Genomic DNA, 20,743 nt, shown 5'->3' on the forward strand with positions numbered 1-20,743 from the left:
CCCACTCCTACTCCAGGAACATACCTCTTCTCTTTTGTCCGCTCCTCAGACTCAACCAGGATACATTTAAAAAAAAGTACCTAACAAACCTGCCTTGACTTTGTCTAGGTCACCAAATGCCAACCATTCCTCCATTTAAGTCATGCTGTTGCACAACTACTTTTCCTATCTGTAGTGGGTTAGCGATGGTCCCTCCCCCTCTAGGTCATGGGGAGGCCACTCTGCCTCACTATGTCATGGGGCATCACCCACAGTCAGGGAATTAGCCAAGCCCTACACCAACTCTATGGCTCTAGCCACAGTCAGGGCAGAGCAGCAATCTGTTAGGGTCTCTAGCCTGCAAGCAGGGTACAGCAGCAAACAGTTATGAGCCCAAGCCCTCAGTCAGGGTCGGGCAGCAAAGAGTCTAGGCTATGGCCTGTACTCAGGGCAGGGCAGCAAGAGGGTTGGGTGTCCTAGCTCTGGCGGACGGCTGACACAGGCAGGCCTCTGGGCCTAGAGAGGGAAGACTGCCACCCCAGGGCTGGGTGGCAGGAAGTAGGGGGATGCGGGCCCACCCGACTGAACTGTGTCCCAGCCCAGGGCCCTAACAGAGGCAGAGTGTTCTGCCACTGGGTCAGCGGGGAATCCAATTGCAACACACTAACTGGGTCTCTGGCAGCAACGCAGTGAGACTAGGGTCAGCTGCCCCTAGGCCACTTCTTACCCTCCCATCGCAGTACTTGGATCTCTGGGGGTTCCTCTGGTTCATTGGGGTAGAAGGCCAGTGGCAGTCCCAGCGATTCCTCAGTGCCTTAGTCAATGGGTGGTTCCAGCAGCTCTGGCCAGTCCTTGGCTCGGCGGGGGTCCACTGTCGTCTCCAAGCTCAGGAGCAGGCAGATGGTATCTGTCTCCTTAGGTGTCTGCAGCCCAACTGAGCTCCAGGACCTGTCCTTTATCATTCTTGCTTGGTCCCCTGACTTCTAGTGGGAGGGGCAAGCACGGCCTGGCTCCACCCACCCGGGTTCAGAGAGTGGTCCCTCTCACTCTGGCTCAGCGGGAGGCCACTCCGCCTCACTACACTATCACAGTCCAAACTGTCCAAGGAAACAGCAAAGCAGAAATAAGAAACCAGACTCCAGACAGTTACTGGACAGGACCATTAGCTAGGCCTCCGCACTCCATGAGTACAGCGAGAGGGATATCACACCAGGCTTTCAGAGGGGATGTTCACGATGTGGTAGGAGAGAGATCGTGGAATCTACCACTGTGTAGACCCTGCAGTCCCAACATACTACAGAAGGGGTGTCTGGGGCTGAATCTGCTCTTCCAGCCAGTGGGCCCTTGTCATTGTCCCCTTTAAGGAGAGATGAGCCCATCCCCAGTTGTAACTAATCAGCTGCCTCCCAGATGGGGCTGTGTAACTGGGGGTCTGGTGACTGAAGAGTACCTGAACCCAGATCCTCAAAGTTATTTGGGTGCCTAACTCCCACTGAAATCTGCCTGTCTGGTGAGAACCGCAGGGAGCATGTAGGCTCCTGTAGGAGTCTTTAGGTCAAGGCAAGGGCTGGAGGGGCTGACAGAAATGGGCGGGGCAGGAAGGGGACGAAGCCTCTGTGAATTGTAACCTGTGTTGGGCAGAAGGACTACTTTATTTTGACCCATAGTAGGGGGTTGTGGGGTTGTGACATGGTGTTGATCCTTCCTGGTCTGGTGAGACTGTCCACCAGCAGTATTGCAGCCCCACATCTTGGTCCTGAGTTGAGAAGTGGGCTGTGCCCAGTACACACCCCCAATTCACATCTGTCTACAATTCTCAGAGTGTTAAGTAGGACTTTACTTTAGCAATCCCATTGACTGCAATAAGTTGCTCAGGTAAAACACTACTACATTCTTGGAAGATTTCTCCTCTAATATCTAACAGTGGAATGTCTACTATGATCCAATAACCCCTTAATAAGTTGTTTAAAGCATTAGGCCCTAATTTTTCCATCTGATGTCTTGTTAAAAATGTTTTAACAACATTTTTCAGTTGAAAAAGCAGAAAGAAAAGTAAAATGTTCTTTCATTAGAAAATGAGTTACAGGTTTGTACATCATCTCAATAGTTACTGCTATTTAAAACCATATTTCTCAAAAGGTCTTTAACATTGTATTTTGATATTTTAAAGTGTTGCACTATGATTTTTCGATTTCTCCTTCTTACTTCTCTGGATGCAAATTAGTCTAAGTAGTAAACTCTAAATTTGTAAGGGCTGCTCCTCAGCTGATGTAAATCAGCATAGTTACTCTGAAATCAATAAAGCTACCCTAACTTTCACCAGCTGTGGATCTGGCCCATGTCTTATAGGAGAACTGTAAGAAAAACGCTGGCCAGAGAAAGATATTCTCCTATTTGTTATCTTGAATATATATTGGAAACAAGAAAGCTTTTGAAGCACCTTTACTGCACCTATTGATTTCCTTTATTTAAAATATTAATGAACTGGCCAGAACAAGCTATTTTTTTTAAATAAAATCAGAATTGAACAATCTGCATGATGTTTTCTACATGATTACAAGTGTTTATGTATTAAAAACAGAATTAAAACTGATTGGTTGATAATGACTGCAGATGCTGACCTTTGGAGAGATTTATTAGTCCTGCAAACTGAACTGGGCAACCTACTCATTCTGACCTTGATAGAGGAACAGAAATCGTGTATGGTAGGTTTAACCCCTTCTTGGTTCTAAAAATAAATTGCTGCTAAAAGAGCCATATCAGGTTATAGTTAAAGAGCAGAATTTCGAGGCTGTGTATGTTGCAAATTTAAAAAAAAAAAGTCTGTTCACTGAGAATCAAAATATAACATTACATTCAGCTGAATCTTTACTAACTAATCTAAAATGCTAAAGAATACACATTTTGTTTAAACACACTGTATAATTAAAGTTACTGTTCATATGCTAATAAGGAAAGCTCCGTATGCATCATACACTAAGGATTATTGGTCCTTGATTTTAGCCATTCTGGGTCCGATCCAATGCCCATTGCAGTCAACGGAATACTCCCAGTGACTTTAATAGGTGCTGGATCAGGTCCTATGTGTAGTGAAAGATGTAATTGGAAAGCAGACATTTATCAAGATAAAAAGTCAATAAGAGCTGTAAATATCTGAGAAAATAATTTAATTGCAATTTAGGTTTAAATAATGACGGTAGCTTGAAATGCTTTAGTTTACTTTTTTTTTTAGTAACTTACTCTCAAGAGCCAGTTAATGAATCTTTTTGAGCTCACAATTCATGTCTATTGACTATTTAATAAAGCACCCTACAGTACTGATGGATCCTGCATATTGCAGATACTGTATTCTTTACTCAATTAGAAGCTAAACTTCACAGCTTGTTCCTGTGCATTTTAGAATAAAGCAGTCAAGTCTGGACTGTCTTGTAAATGGATTCAGAACAGCAACAACTGGTTACATGAGTAAATCTTAGATAACAGCGGAGTGGGGGAGGGAGAGATTCTTTAAACCACCCTGTGATCTATACTGTAATCTGTTTTGTCTGTTGTCTCTGACAGTATCACAGGGAACCCGGCTTGGCTAGATTGATCGGTACCTCCAACTTAGCCATTTCCTTGCAGAATGGCTGGCTTTTTTTGCCTAATGATGTTACATTTGTCCTGCAGATGATGTAGAGCACACTGCAGAGGATGAACGGCTCTGCTCCGATCACTTCTTACTTGGCAAGCACTCACACTTCACACCAACCGTCCTCAGCACCATTAATATTATATATAGATACCCTTGTCACAGATTTACATTCAGTGATCCGAAATCAGGACGGGAAGGGTGAAGTGTGTGGGAGGGTGGGGGTGAGGAGGTGATCTGATTTATTGTGGGGAATGTTGAAGAATAAAAAAGAAGTGATCACATTTATATTAATGCCTTGACCTATATCCTCAATGCTGCTTTTTTCTCATCTCAACCCCAACGTGCCTTTCTTTCTGCAACAGATTTCAAAGAAAATTGACCAACACTATGACCATGTGTCCAAATTATGTATTTATTTACAGAAAAAGCTCTCCGATCACAATCTTTTTTTTTATTCCTCAGAGTTAGTCCCCAAGGAGATAAATCAGTGACGAACTATTGGCCATATTCTCAGACAACCTCGGAGGCAGCATGTGCAAGTGCTGCACACCCACGAGGAGTTACCTATGTGAGCCCTGCTTCCTGAAATTTGGATGTACGTGTTAGATAATTGGGCTAACTTCTTCATTCATGCACATAATTGTGGGTCCTATATAGGAGACTTGATTTGGAAATGTGTCCATTAGAAAGAGGAGATTTAGTATATATGTTGTAAAGAGAGATCTCTATATATATGAATGAGAGAGATCTCTTTACAATATAATATATATAAAACATAAACATACTAAATTAAAAGAACTTTGAAGTTGCTACACATTGCAATGAAAAGCACTCAAGAGTAAGGAAATGCCAGGATTAAGGATGGCTGTGTAGTCTTAATTACATGATCAAATACATTTTTTTCCATAGGACTCTTGGTTTATTCAGTGCCCATGATGTTAAGAACTGGGACATGGGTGGCTTTGCCTAATGGTCTGGGCAGGAGGCTAGCCTAGTGGTTGGAGCAGAGGTGATCAGGCCTAGTAGCCAGAGCCTGAATCAAGAGCTGAGTTACCAAGTCCAGGGAGTGAGCTGGAGCCAAAAGCCAGGAATCAGGAGCCAAGGGTCAGAGCTATGGTCAGAAATTGAATACTAAGCCCTGGTCTACACACAGCCCCGGGGTCGAACTAGGGTACGCGAATTCAGCTACGTGAATAACGTAGCTGAATTTGAACTACCCTAGTTCGAATGACTTACCCGTCCAGACGCCGTGGAAGCGAACTCCGCGGCTCCAAGGTCGACTCCGCCAACTCCTCCTGCCGCGGTGGAGTACCGGAGTCGACCGCGGCGCTTCCGGAGTTCGAACTATCGCGTCTAGATCAGACGCGATAGTTCGAACTCCGAGAAGTCGAACTCGCCGCGTCGACCCGCGCGGTAAGTATAAACGTACCCTAAGTGAGCCAGAGCTGAGAGCCAGGAATCAGGAGCAGAGCATTGGAGTCAGAGTATCAGCCAGATCAGGGGCAGGAAATCAAGAGTGGGAGACAGACACAAGGAGCAGGCGCAGGAGGCAGGACTGGGAGCCTAGAGCAAGAAAGGAGCAGGAAGCAGGACCAGAAACATAGCTGCAGGCGTGGAATGTTATTGAGCAGCCGGGGACCCCAGTCTGCTGCACGGTTTGAGAATGTGACTGCTAGAGTCTTCAGCCAATCTGAATCAGCTGAGGGCAACGAGCTGGATCGGTGGGCCTGGTAGAAATCCCATAGTAGGTTTGGGGCATGAATGTTCTCCTACGGTCCCAAGATTGTTCATCTGGAATGTACTTTTCCCAGTCCACCACATGGAATAGCCCCACACCTGCTTGGAATCTGTCCTCTGCCTGATTATATTCTTCCTAGCCATGGATAGTTACTGGTGGGGGTGATGAGTCAGAGTGATCCAGAAATGGATTTTCGGTGTGTGGTGTCAGGAGAGAGGCATAGACGGTGGGGTGGATTTTCACAGACTCTTGAAGCTGTAACTTAATGGTCACAGGTTTGATTTGCTTAATGATTGGGAAAGGAATAATATACTGGTGATCCAGCTTTGCTGACAGGGAGTTGGATTTTAAGTTTCAGGTCAACACTCAGACTTTGTCCCCAATGGCAAAGTTGGGTGTGTCCTGCTGATTCTTATTGGCCTGATGCTTGTATGGATTTTTAATGGTTTCCAGGTGCCTTCTGAGTTTGTGTTGTACCTGCAATAGGCATTTAACCCAGTCAGTTGCTGCAGGCACTGGGGAATCCACAGGGAGGTCTGGATGGAAGCAGGGTATTTGGCAAAAAAGGGCTTTGCTGCAGTGGGGCGTGAGTAGCGCTGTTGTATACAAACCCTCAAGTAGGATTAAGTTGTGTACAAACCCACGATCATGGATTAAGTTACAAAGATATTGCTCAGGACCTGTTTGACTCTGATTGTCCTTTTGGTCCGTGGGTGGTAGGTGAGAGGCTGTATGCCAAGAAGCCCGAGAAGGGCTCCCCAAAACCTGGAGGTAAATAGCTGTCCTCTGTCTGAGAAAACCCTGGTAGACAGACTATACAGATGAAACGCCTTTCCAAAAAAGATGGGCTGTTTGCTGGGCAGTAGGTGTGGAATGGGCAGGACTGCAGCCTCCACTTTGCTCCTGCAGGAATCAGCCAGGATTGTGAGGAGGAGAAAGAGCCCTGGCTGTGGGGGCAGGACAACCCACTGCTGAATGGCTCCTACCCTCTCTATTTTCTGAACTCCCAATTACCCAAATAAAATCCCTGCCCCCCATGCTGTTCAGATAATCAGGAGTATATTGTACACATGGACTGATCCTGCAAACCTATCCATGGAAACAGTCTTTACTCACAGAAGTAGCTACATGGATATCAGTGAGGCTGCTTGTGTAAATAAGGGTTGCTGAGCCCACAGTTGTAATATTTTGACAAATTCACAAACTGGTAAACAAGACCTCCTTAAGATCTATTATTTCTAAAGAACGGTGCATTGGCTAACCGAATAGGGTATCACTATTGTTATTGATTAGAGGCTTGTCTTCAAGTGCAGCTCATGTTCTTCAGCTGCACAGCATGGGGGGATGCTTGCAAACTGCCTGGCTGTGCTAGGCCTGGCTCAAGCTAGTGTTGTTTAATTTCTCACTTTCAGGAGCACTAAATTTATACAAAAAGAAGGATTGTCTGCACTTGGGGCCAGATGGTAGCCCCGCTAGCATGGTGCCACAGAGGTGTAAGGGGGCACAAGGTTCCTCCTTGCACTCCAGTGCTGCTCATCTGCATCACAGGTAGCAGCATGGAAGGGGAAGCAAGCATCGCTGAGCTGCTAGGAGAGGCCAGAATGGGTCCGGGACTGGGTGGACTCTTGGCTCACCCCCACCAACGGCATGTTCAGCACAGTGGCACCAACTCACCAGGGAATGTATTTTGTGCCAGTTGTGGATCCAGAACAGTACTCTCCTCCTGGAGCAGAGCAGGAACTGCGAGGTAGCTTGGGACTCTCTAAGGGTATGTCTACACTTTGAGCTAGGCAAGTGAGTCCCAGCTCAAGGAGACACACTCGCACTAACTGTAATTGAGCTAGTGTGCTAAAAATAGAGAGTAGCCGCAGTGGCACAATCGGCTGTAGGGGCTAGCCTCCCTGAGGACCATCCCATCCGAGACCATGAGCACATAGTCAGGGTGGCTACCTCCTCCCATTGCTTGCACTACTTCAGTTACACTCTATCTGCAGTATGCTAGCTTGATCAACCCAACATAAAATGCAAGCGCCTTCACTAGTTCTTCTATCTTAGTGTTGGTTAGTGAAGCTGTGGCACTTAGCAAATGGCTTTCATCATTTTACCACTGATCTACTCTCTCTGATTTCTGGGTAGGACAGCATGGTGACAGTGAGTATAAACAAATGTGCAGAATATGAAATAGAGTAATTTAGCCCAGAATATGTCAGGAAGTGAATTACGGTATGTTAATTCATATCTAGTTGTATTGATAATCAGCTAAACGTCAAGCATAGACTAACGCTAGCTGATTACTACCAATGCACCTAGGCATGAATGATAAGGTCTCATTGCAATTATAAAGTTTTCTTATAAAATGCTTTGAAAATTATATATGTTACATATGTTAATTTAGTTACAAATCTAACATGTTCTGAACTGGAAATGATGTTGTATTAATTTCACCACTGTGTTCTTATTAGCCAATCATATCACTTGATTTCTTCTGCCCACTTGATAATTATCATTAATTACCAGTTTATAATAAGTTTATTCTGTTAATTCAATGCTGTTCATGCCCTGAAGCATAAACCAATACGGATGTCATTTGAACCTGTGACTAATTAGAAAATTGTAGTACCGTTAGGTAACTTGTTACTGTAAATGATTTCATCCTTTAAATAACCCAGCACTCTTTTTATTATGAACAGAAAATACTGCTATTCCTGCTGAGTTACTAAAATAGTTTCTAGTTAAGTTTTTTTTGGTAGGGTCTATGAATGACAGCAAGGAGAGGTGAAAGAACTATGTATGTATAGCTTGGTTAAGAAGAGGACTAAGAGTGGAAAGCAATAACCATCTACATGTATTTGGAGGTTTTAAAGGCTAAGAATGGAGAAGAATTATTTAGGGCGGTGCTAGGAGAAATGGTTTAGGCAGGCTGAGAAGACATTTAGAAGGGAAATTTTAGACTAAGTATAAGGGAAACTTTCTGACAGCAAAATTTAGTATGTGATTGACCATCCTCCCCTGGTCTGGGGAATCCTGCATTGAGTCACGTGCTGCCAGGAACAATCCCGCCCTAGCTGGAAGAGGAACTAAAAGGCCTAATAGGTCTTTTCCATCTATAATTTCCATGATTCATGCAATAGTGCTGCAGTATGAGCTGGAATTGAGATCATGGTTTTAATGGCTTAACTTTATAAAGGAATATTACAGTATTCAACAGTAATGGTCTCAAATGCTACATCCTTCAGTGATACTGATTTGGTTTGAATAATAACCGTAGAACACTGTTGCATTTTTATGAGGATTAATTATATTGTACAGTACCTAACTGAAAAAGACCTTACACACTAATTTTCAACTGTTGGAGTTTAGGGATTATTGTCCTTTTGTGTAAGATATCTCATGTCCTACTTCTGAGTCTAATATATTCTTTCCCATATACAACTCCTCCTGACCACTAAAATTCTCTCTCCTAACATAATTATATCCACGTATTCCCCATGCCAATCCACTACCCAAAGGAAGCATGCTTATGAAGACGCTCCATTTTACAATGTCTGGGGCCATTATGGCAGCTCGGTCTCAGTGTGACCTGGCTATCCCCACATCTGGCTATTTTTTCCCCAGCCATACCCCCGTCACTGTGGTCTGGAAAGGGGTGATATAGGTGCTACTTCCTGGCTCTGTGCTGTTCTGGAATTCTGCTGTACAAGTGGCTGATTAGACTGTGTTTATGGCTGCGTGGAATTGTCAAAATGATCAATGTAAATATCGTTAGCTAAGTGATGACAGCTCTTCTTGTGGATCAATGGATAAACACTCATGGGCGGGATTGCCCCTACCATTCCCATGTCTGTGCTCTACTAGGGCTCTCACCACTGCTACCTCAGCTGGAGCTGCACAAATGATAGAAACAGTGGAAATATTCAAAATATGCAAAAATGTCTTATGTAGATGCAGCCTTAGCATTTTCTTCACTGAATGATAGAAGGGATGATAGGTTCTACATGCTAAAATATTGTGTGATGATGGATCAGTCAGTCTGGTAAGCAGTGAGGTTGGCATTCTTGCACATGTGCTGGGTGCCTCATCTTACAACCATCACCCCAATTGGTCTAGAGCAGTGATGGGCAACCTGAAGCCCGCGGGCCGCACACGGCCCATCAGGGTAATCTGCTGGCGGGCTGCCAGTTTGTTTACTTTTGCACAGCGCCCGCAGCTCCCAGCAGCCACGGTTCACTGTTCCCAGCCAATGCTGTGGGAAGCATGTCCTCCAGCCCGCGCCCCTTCCCGCGGCTCCCATTGGCCGGGAATGGCAAACCGTGTCCACTGGGAGCTGCGGGCAGCTGCGCAAATGTAAACAAACTGTCTGGCAGCCTGCCAGTGGTTTACCTGGACGAGCCGCGTGCAGGCTGCAGGTTGCCTGCCACTGCTCTAGAGTTTAGTATTTCTGAACTCCTGTTTTTCACTTGGCAGGATAAATTGGGCCAGTCGTCATTATCCTCTTTGGCAAGCTAATTCTGAGTTTCATGCGTTTTTAATGAATTTAGTAGCTCAGGAACACAAGAATAACAAACATTCCAGAAAGCCAGTGAATGGTACCCTTTGTGTCAGATGCTCATGCAATGTTTTTTCTTTTTTCTGATGGAGCAGGAGATGGGAATGTGATATTTCACTCCATATTTTTTATGAAAATATGCTTATGATATAAATATGACATAACTGAGGTGTACTTTATGCAAGATGGGTCTTGGAAGATATCATTGAGAAGGTTATAATTTACTGAATGTGATTATCCCATTTGTATGCCTGTATCATTTCTGTATCTGAAGTTAGGAATATTGACAATGTATCTGTATTTCAACTATGCTACTTTGGGTGACACCCACTGCTAACACTTCAGGTACAACAATGGAAAACCCAGACAGGGCAGATGGCCCATCAGCGAGGACAATGGACTGTGAAAAGACTTGGCCTTCCTGCGGATGCTCCATACTGCCACTGACTCATGGATGCTGTGATACTATAGAGTCAGGTGGTCTTGTCACCTGATACTAAACACTACCTGGAACTTCTTGTAACTTTCCACTGGGAGGGAATGGGGGTCAGGTTTGGGAAACAAAGGATTCTTGCCTTATGTAAATCCTATTTAAGGGTGGGGAGGAAGGCAAACGGGACTTCTCCTCTCCATGGCCTGTCTGCCCAAGAAAGACTGCAAAAGCCATGTGAAGAGAAGGCAAGGGGGGAATCCAGACTGAGATGGGGGTCCAGTCTGCAAAGGAATATAACTGGAACTCTGAACCACAGAAACTTTGCAACCTGCCTAAAATAACATTTAGGGTGAGAATTTACATTTTGTAACCCATTTCTTAAGTATATTGAGCTTAGCTTGCGTATTTTGCTTTATTTGGTCAGTAATCTGCTTTGTTCTGTCTGTTATCTCTTATATTCACTTAAAAGTCACCTTTTGCCGTTGTTAAACTTATTCTTGTTTATAACATAACACTTTATGTAATTTCTAACTGGGGGAGGCAAGAAGTTGTGCATCTCTCTCTCCAGATTGAGGGAGGGGGCGAATTTCATAAAACCTTTGGGTTTGTACCCCTTAAAGGGAGTGGGCGCCAGAGCATTGGGGCAAGCCCCTACGGCTGAATCTTTCCAGAGTGGATCTCTGTCTCTCTGTGCAGCTGGGTGTTGCCCTGCACATCAGGTGACACCCCAAAGGGCCCAAACCCATCAAAGGGAAGTTGGGTATAGTTTGACAAAATATTGTTTCACTGAACAAAATCTAAGATGAAGCCTGCTTATATCAGACAAGACTGCATTCTGGTCATATGCCGCCATGAGTAAGCAAGATGCAGTAAGAGGGGAGTAAGGCCCTACCTTCTCCCCCCATATGGCTCCTTGGCATAAATACATGGAGGTTAAGTCCATTAATGGCTATTAGCCAGGATGGATAAGGAATGGTGTCCCTAGCCTCTGTTTGTCAGAAGGTGGTGATGGACGGCAGGAGAGAGATCACTTGATCATTACTAGTTAGCGTCACTCCCTCTGGGGCACCTGGCATTGGCCACTGTCAGTAAACAGGATACTGGGCTGGATGGACCTTTGGTCTGACCCAGTATGGCCATTCTTATGTTCTTATGTTTATGTTCTTGGCACCTACTTCAGTTACCTGTTAGGTGAAAGGGGAAGGTTTGCTACTACTACTTGAAGTCTAGCCTGTACTCTCTCCGCATAGCTCTCAGGCAACTCCCCCTTCCAGCTCCAGTTTGGTCCTTCCTATGATCAGTCTATAGGAACACCCCAGATAAAACCAATAGTCATTCTAGTCCAAAATTCTGTCTCTGGCAGTGGCCAACCGAGCTGCTCTACAGAGGAAGTAGCAAGAAACCCTGAAGTGGGCAATTATGGAATAACTGATATCTGACTGCAATGCTAACTCTGCATGAAGGTTAGATTTTATTTGATAAATATTTCTTATAAAATTAATTTTTCAATCTTGTTATTTGTATTGCCACATATCATGTAGAGTGATTTATAATTCTGGTCTCACACGGCTGGTTACAAAGTAGAGTTTTGATTAATCAGAGAATTGGTTTAATCATGTGTTGCTAGGAATAATAAATTAATGCAGATGAGGTCCATACAGCTGCCTCTTGAACTAAAGACCTGAACCTGCAAACATTGAAGAGAATTCACTGGGACTGCTTGTGTGACTAAATTTACTAGTTTGTAAGTATTTGTAGGAATGAGCCCTAAATCTACATTGGACTGCCTAGATCGTTGGCCCAGCTCGTTATTGTGTCTGCCTCAGAGCTAATTCTGAATATCCTCTCACATAGTAAGCAAATGTTATAGGAACTTACGTAGTGAAGTAGAATTATTTTATTAGTTTATGGCATTGTGCATAATAAAGTAATGATAAAATGTTACAGAGGATACATGCTCTCCACAGAAGTAATTTTGTGGACAAACTTTATCTTGATATCTTGGAACTATTACCTTGAAATAGTAACCTTGAAAAATTGATTTTGGAAGGGTGTTTTGATATTGTGTGCTGGGTGGCCAAATAATCAGGTTACATTTGGTGTTTCAACATGAAATCTTCTAAAAAATATAGGTTGATCAAATATCAGTTGCATACTACTGGTGTATGATGTGGACATAGTAGCAGCCTTGATTCATCCCTAAAGCATGTCGATCCTGTGTACTGAATGAGGCAAGGGTCCTGTGGAAAAAATAGTATGAGATCATGTAATTTAAGACTCTATCATAATGCACAAAGGAGCCAAATTAAGATTGCATAGGCAGCCTTAATTTTGGCATTTCCTAGTTCATGATCTGGCAATCTTAATAATGTACTTTAAAATATTGTGTGTGTGTGTGTGTGTATAATGTTACAAATATGGATGATGGAAAAGGAAGCATCAGTTCTAGATACACACAAATTACATGTTAACATAAATTCTTCCTAGGCCTCTTTATATTTCCTATCATATTTATTATTGGATCCCACCTATAACCTTTAATCATATGAGTAATCCTTACTCACTTCAGCAGTCCCATTTACTCACGTGAATATAAATTGCAGGATGAGGCCCATTATATATAGAAATGTATATATAAATATGTTCTTTTTATTTCATCATTCAACTAATCATTTAATTTTCAATAAAAATTGCAGTTTGAAAATAGATTTCTACATTGCTTTTTGAGCTTTTCTGTTCATAGCTGGAGTTTTTGCTATACTGTAAAGGCCACGTAGCAGGGAATGGGGAACATGTAAGGATAAATGGATAAATGTCAACTGTCAATATGTGGATACTGGCGCTAGAAAACTATATACGAACTGCTGTTATATATCACTATACCTTTATTCAAAGAGCTCTCTGTTTCCTGTGATGAGTCAAGTCTGTAGAAAAAAAAGGACAGGAAATCAATAAGTAGAGTAAGAAATGATATAAAAAGTAGTCTCTGTTTTAAGTGTGCTGTTTCCCATCTTTATCACTGCCATAACTAAGCTTCTAATGATTTGTACCTATCTGCCTGTTGCTGAATTTGTTTTCTGCATGTTGCACAAAGATCTTTAACCCAAAGGAGAGAATGGAACCCTCTGTCACATAGCTTTAAATTGATAATCTTTCACTAGTTCATCATCTGTGAGATGAAAAAGATCTGTTGATTTAAAATGTAGTTGTGATTTAAAATAATGTGATGACAACAGCTTGGTACTGGGTGGGTCGTCGTCTTAGTGAAATTCACCACTGTGCAGGGGGCCAGTATATGACCTATCCATAGGGTTGCCAACTGTCTAATCACACAAACCCAAACACCCTTGCCCTGCCCCGAGGCCACACCCCTGCCACATCCCTTCTCTAAGGCCCTTCCCCCCGCTCACTCCATCCCCCCTCCCTCCGTCACTCGCTCTCCCCACCCTCCCTCACTTTCACTGGGCTGGAGCAGGGGTTGGGATGCAAGAGGGGGTGCTGGCTCTGGGCTGGGGGTGAGGCTGATGGGTTTGGAGTGTGAGAGGAGGCTCTGGACTGGACAGGTGGTTGGGATGCAGGAGGAGGTGTGGGACTTGGGGGCAGGAGGGGGCTCAGGGATGGGGCAGGAGGTTGAGACATGGGAGAGGGTATGGGGGGCAGGCTCTGGGCAGCACTTACCTCTGGCAGCTTCCTGGCCAATGGGACCTGTGGAGTCAGCGCTCGGGGCAGAGACAGCATGCAGAGACCCCCTAGCCACCTCTGCCTGCATCTAGGAGCCGCAGGGACTTGCTGCTACTTCCGGGAGTCTCGCGGAGCCAGGGCAGATATGGAGCCAGCCTTAGCCCCACTGCATTGCCCCTGCCAGCCAGACTTTTGGCCTAATAAAATGTCCTGGATTGCTTTCAATAGCAACCCGGAGATTGAGGCCAATTCTGGGAGACTCCCGGCCAATCTGGGAGGGTTGGCAACCCTACCTATCCACCCCCACTTTTACTGTGTTTTGTGGGCAAGTCATACTGAAATGATAGGCCACGTACACTGATGTAGACACACTGGCAAAACGAGACCCGACGTGCATGGAATTAAGCAGCAGGCTGCAACTTTTATTAAACTTACTTTCACACGGGTGATGGGGGTGCTACCTACCCATCACCCATATTCTCCTATAGCATGGATTTAATGGGATACCATGCAGGGGTTACAGGGCTTCTTACCATAATCTGTAACTCAGGGTAGGTTCTCCTCAGCCTGTATCCCAGTATTCAGCTCTCTCTGCATCCTAGCACCATCCCCCTCCTCCCCGCACTAAGGGGACAGAGGGTGCAGAAGGATGGGGTGTTGGCCCATGAGGGCCACAAGATAGGATCTTTGCCTGTGAAGGCCACAATGTCCCACCTTATCCCATCAGCCCAAGGCCCATCTCCAAATCCCAGGTCTTCTACCTCTGGGCCCATTCATTTTATCCTTCTTACCACACTGGAAACCGGACGCAAGTTGTGATGAATTAACAGCTCAACCAGGTACCTCAGTTAGGTACTGATCACATTCGTACTTAGCTCACTGTGGGTTGAAGGTGCTGTGAGGAAGGCGGCTCCTCTGCCATTTGTCCCATGGGAGAAAAAAGTTCCTTCCTAACCCCCAGACGGGTGATTGGCTAGACCTGCAGCATCTGTCAGGCCGGATTCCCATTCCTCATACAGGGTGGGTAGTGTGGGGCTGCTGGAACAGAGCCAAAAGAGACTCCATATGCCCGCTACTCCAGGTTAAATTCTGGGAACTGGGGAATGCTGGTCAATCAGCACTCCTCCCCATCAGCTGCCCAATTGGTTCAAGAGACTCTGGAGATGAGGGGGCAGAATTACCTGGTGTCCCTCAGTGTGTGTCATTCTCCTTCACTTCTGGGACTGTCTCCCTTTCACCACTGGCCCTATCAAGTTCCCCCCATCCACTGGGGCAAGAGGGTGGCATTCTGCAGAGGGCTGAATTTCATCCACTAAGGGCTTGTTTTCTCTTCAAGGGTTAGCTCAAGTGAATACTGTCATTACTCCACTTCAGTTAGCCTAGCTCAAGGGAGTGGTCACATTGCGAACCCACACTCCTGCTACACAGAGTGACTGGAATAGCAGTTGTGGAGTTTTGCTAACCCGAGCTGTAGCCTGTAGCTGCACCCCTACTGAGTTACTTGCTGAAGTGTCAGCAGCACTCGAGCTTCAGCCTGTGCCACCTGACGGGCCAGCTGGCTCGCGCTTAAAGAACTGCTTAACTCAAGCTGGAGACCTGTCTTTGTGGACAGGGGTCAGGTTAGGGGCTTTACTCATGTTATATCTTCAATTAATACTGCAGTGAAGGCAAGCTATTCAAAACTCTCTTCCTATGCTGCATTCTCAGAATTTGACTTGGTATCTGTTTGAACTCAAAGGCAAACATTTGTGGATGCAAATGGATATTTATATATGCAGTTAGCATTCTGTAAATGCAAATTGTGTGTGCAGTTGTGGTGATCGGTTTTAAATATTTATGATAGTAATAATTTACAGTTACAGAGCCATCTATCATAGGCTCCCAAAGTACTTTACAAACAAGAATGAGTTAAACTCTGGCCAGGGTAGGAAAGTATTATTATCCTCATTTTACGGAAGAGCAAAAAGAGGTTAAATGGCTTGCCCAAGGTTACAAATGAAGTCCGTAGCAGAGTCAGGAGTAGAGCCCAGATCCCTGCATTTCAGCCACCAGGTCATCCTTCCCTCTCACTAGTAATGACTGTGAAAGTTTGAGGTGAAATACCAATCCCTAACTTAACCTAACCCTTTTTTCAGATTTAGCACATTTCCGCCAGCCCCCTTTTGCAATGCCCAGGGGCCTTGCAACCCCAGCTCCTTTCTACTTCTGAAGATCTGGTGATGAAACCAAAAAGTTCTGGCACCTCGTGGTACTTGCTAAGTCCTTGGCTGTTGCTCACATCAGATTTGAGCACTCTGGGGCTTCTCCTTTAGTTATGCTCAGAGTAAGCGCACTGCATTTCTTTTATGGGTGAACTGAAGGGTAACAACATTTACCAATAGCTTTGAGGCTAAGCAGAGAGGCTCTTTAGTGTTGGCGGACCATGTAACTAAGCCAGATGCATCTTCTGCGTAGAGGAAGAGGATCATACGATCCTCATAAAAAGTCATTTGTAACTTGCATGTCCAAAAAGATGATAGTAAATTAACACCATTCTTTTTCTTTTTCAAATCAAAATTAGAGATGAACCCAAATGGCAAATTTCAGTTCTGGGTCCAAACTTCCAAAAAATTCAGGTGTGTTCAGATCCAAAGGTTTTGCATTTTGGATACCTCTCATTTTGGAGACCCTATGCTACCAATTCTGGCACCTGAAGGTGTGCATTTTGTACTCTGGAGGATGGCATAATATTATGTAGATTGAGATATTTAGAAGGGGAGAAATTTCAGCTTGTCTTTTGTGCAAATTTGTAAATGGAATCAAAATGGAGAAGGCAGAATCTGACCTTAAGAAAGATAATGAGAATCAAAAACACTGGGGAAAATCTGTAAAAATTCAGCAAAAACAATGAGGAGTCCTTGTGGCACCTTAGAGACTAACAAATTTATTTGGGCATAAGCTTTTGTGAGCAAGAACTCACTTCATCAGATGCATGAAGTGAAAAATACAGGAGCTGGTATAAATACATGAAAGGATGGGGGTTGCTTTACCAAGTGTGAGGTCAGTCTAATGAGATAAATCAATTAACAGCAGGATACCAAGGGAGGAAAAATAACTTTTGAAGTGGTAAGAGAGTGGCCCATTACAGACAGTTGACAGGAAGGAGTGAGTAACAGTAGGAAGACATTAGTATTGGGGAAATTAAGTTTAGGTTGTGGAAGGTTGGTGTTTTAAGAGAGTTTCTAGTTTTGAGTTCATTCTTGATCTTTTCTTGTTTTCTGTATAGGATGTTGATCAGGTGGTTCCACAGTTCCTTTGAGAGTGTGTGGCAGAATCTCTCGCTATAGTCTGTGTGGTATGTTGATTGTAATGGATTTTTTACATTCAGTCCTTTTGATATTATGTCCATCTGTTTGCATTTGGAAAAGAAGATAATAGCTGTCTGTATCTGCACGAGTTTTTTCATGAAGTTGATGGATTTCCACTTCATATGGCTAAACTCAGTGCCTTGCATGGTGACAAGTTTCAGAGTGGTAGCCGTGTTAGTCTGTATCAGCAAAAACAACAAGGAATCCTTGTGGCACCTTAGAGACTAAATAAATTTGTTAGTCTTCCACACAAATTCCCTCGTGGCTGGACTTTACAAAAACTAGACAAGCCATTCACAACACACACTTTGAATCTTTACAGAGGAAAAAGTACACTAAACTCCTACATGCCACAAGGGGCCGCAACAGTGGTTCCCTTAACTCACCTAACAATATTGTTAATCTATCCAGTTATACTCTTAGCCTGACAGAAGAGTCTGTCCTATCTCAGGGTCTCTCCTTCTGCCCTACCGCCCCCACAAACGTGATACAGTTCTGTGGTCACCTAGAATCCTACTTTCGACATCTCTGTTTCAAGGAATGTTTCCAACACACCACTGAACAGCACACTAACACACAGAAATCTTCCTACCAACACTACAATAAGAAGGATTCTGCATGGACTCCTCCTGAAGGTCGAAACAACAGACTGGACTTCTACATAGAGTGCTTCCGTTGACGTGCACGAGCTGAAATTGTGGAAAAGCAGTATCACTTGCCTCATAACCTCAGCCATGGAGAACACCTCATCCACAGGCTCAGAAACAACTCTGACATCATAATAAAAAAGGCTGACAAAGGAGTTGCTGTAGTCATCATGAATAGGTCAGAATATGAACAAGAGGCTGCTAGACAACTCTCTGACACCACATTCTACAGGCCATTACTCTGACCGCACTGAGGATTACGAAAAGAAACTACATCATCTGCTCAAGAAACTGCCTAAAGAAGCAGAGGAACAAATCTATACTGACACACCCCTAGAGCCCCGACCAGGGGTATTCTACCTGCTACCCCAAATCCATAAACCTGGGAATCCTGGATGCCCCATCATCTGAGGCACTGGCACTCTGACAGCAGGATTATCTGGCTATGTAGACTCTTTCCTCAGGCCCTACACTACCAGCACTCCTAGCTATCTTCAAAACACCACTGGCTTCCTGAGGAAACTACAATCCTTTGGTGATCTTCCAGAAAACACCATCCTAGCCACTATGGATGTAGAAACTCTCTATACAAACATTCCACACAAAGATGGACTACAAAGATGGCATCCCCAATACCATCTGGCAAACCTGGTGTCTGAACTTTGTGACTTTGTCCTCACCCACAACTATTTCTGATTTGGGGACACTTTATACCTTCAAATCAGCGGGACTGCTATGGGTACCTGCAGGCACCTCAATATGCCAACATTTTTATGGCTGACTTAGAACAATGCTTCCTCAGCTCTCGTCCCCTTACGCCCCTACTCTACTTGCACTACATTGATGACATCGTCATCATCTGGACCCATGGGAAGGAGGCCCTTGAGGAATTCCACCAAGATTTCAACAATTTCCACCCTACCATCAACCTCAGCCTGGACCAGTCCACACAAGAGGTCCACTTCCTAGACACTACAGTGCTAATAAGCGATGATCACATAAACACCACCCTATACCAGAAACCTACTGACCGCTATACTTACCTACATGCCTCCAGCTTTCATCCAGACCACATCACACGATCCATTGTCTCAGCCAAGCTCTAAGATACAACCACATTTGCTCTGATCCCTCAGACAAAGACAAACACCTACAGAATCTCTATCAAGCTTTCTTAAAACTGCAATACCCTCCTGGTGAAGTGAAGAAACAGATTGACAGAGCCAGAAGGGTACCGAGAAGTCACCTACTACAAGATAGGCCCAACAAAGAAAGTAACAGAACGCCACTAGCCGTCACCTACAGCCCCCAACTAAAACCTCTCCAATGCATCATCAAGGATTTACAACCTATCCTGAAGGACGATCCCTCACTCTCACAGGCCAGTCCTCGCCTACCGACAGTCCCACAACCTGAAGCAAATACTCACCAGCAACTAACACCACACAACAAAAACACCAACCCAGGAACCAAACCCTGCTACAAACCCCAGTGTCAACTCTGTCCACATATCTATTCAAGGGACACCATCATAGGACCTAACCACATCAGCCACACCATCCGGGGCTCGTTCACCTGCATATCTACCAATGTGATATATGCCATCATGTGCCAGCAATGCCCCTCTGCCATGAACATTGGCCAAACCGGACAGTCTCTACGCAAAAGAATAAATGGACACATATCTGACATCAGGAATCATAACATTCAAAAACCAGTAGGAGAACACTTCAGTCTCTCTGGTCGCTCAATAACAGACCTAAAAGTGGCAATTCAACAAAAAAAAGCTTCAAAAACAGACTCCTACGTGAAGCTGCAGAACTGGAATTAATTTGCAAACTGGATACCATCAGATTAGGCCTGAATAAATACTGGGAGTGGTTGGGTTATTACAAAACCTAAACTTAATTTCCCCAATACTAATTTCTCCCTAATTTCTCACACCTTCTTGTCAACTATCTGTAATGGGCCACTCTTTTACCACTTCAAAAGTTATTTTTCCTCCCTTGGTATCCTGCTGTTAATTGATTTATCTCTTAGACTGTTATCTCACACTTGGTAAAGCAACCCCCATCCTTTCATGTATTTATACCTGCTCCTGTATTTTTCACTTCATTCATCTGATGAAGTGGGTTCTAGCCCATGAAAGCTTATGCCCAAATAAATTTGTTAGTCTCTAAGGTGCCACAAGGACTCCTCATTGTTTTTGCTGATACAGACTAACACGGCTACCACTTTGAAACCTGTAAAAATTCAGCCAACCTAGGGAGGGATAAATATTCGGCTCTTTAATATCCTTTTAGTAAATAATGTCCATTTCCACACACTCTTTCGCTTACAAGTATTGATGCAATGATGGAATTGTGAGAAACAGCATGGAGCTCCTGGCCCTGTGCTTTGCTATCTGGGTCATGAATATAAGAATTTCATTCTAATGTCCTAGAGCCATATCATGCCATCGATTTTTTTTTACTTTAAGCAGATTTCATCATTGATTTAAATGGGGGAGTTCTGTTTAAAAATCAATGGCACAATATGGCCCCTAGACATTAACACATTCAGAATATTGACAGCAAAAGAAAATAAAACCTTTTTATTTCCAGTCTTTCTCTCAAAACATTATTTTTCCCAGAAACTCCAGCTGTTCCTCAGTAAGTAGTTAAATTAAGTGTAAATGCCGCTGAACACAAGTTAACCATTAGAATTAAAAAAAACCCAAAGAAAACCATATGACTGGC

This window comes from Mauremys mutica, chromosome 3, assembly GCF_020497125.1.
Source record: "Mauremys mutica isolate MM-2020 ecotype Southern chromosome 3, ASM2049712v1, whole genome shotgun sequence".
In the NCBI taxonomy this organism is placed as follows: domain Eukaryota; kingdom Metazoa; phylum Chordata; order Testudines; family Geoemydidae; genus Mauremys; species Mauremys mutica.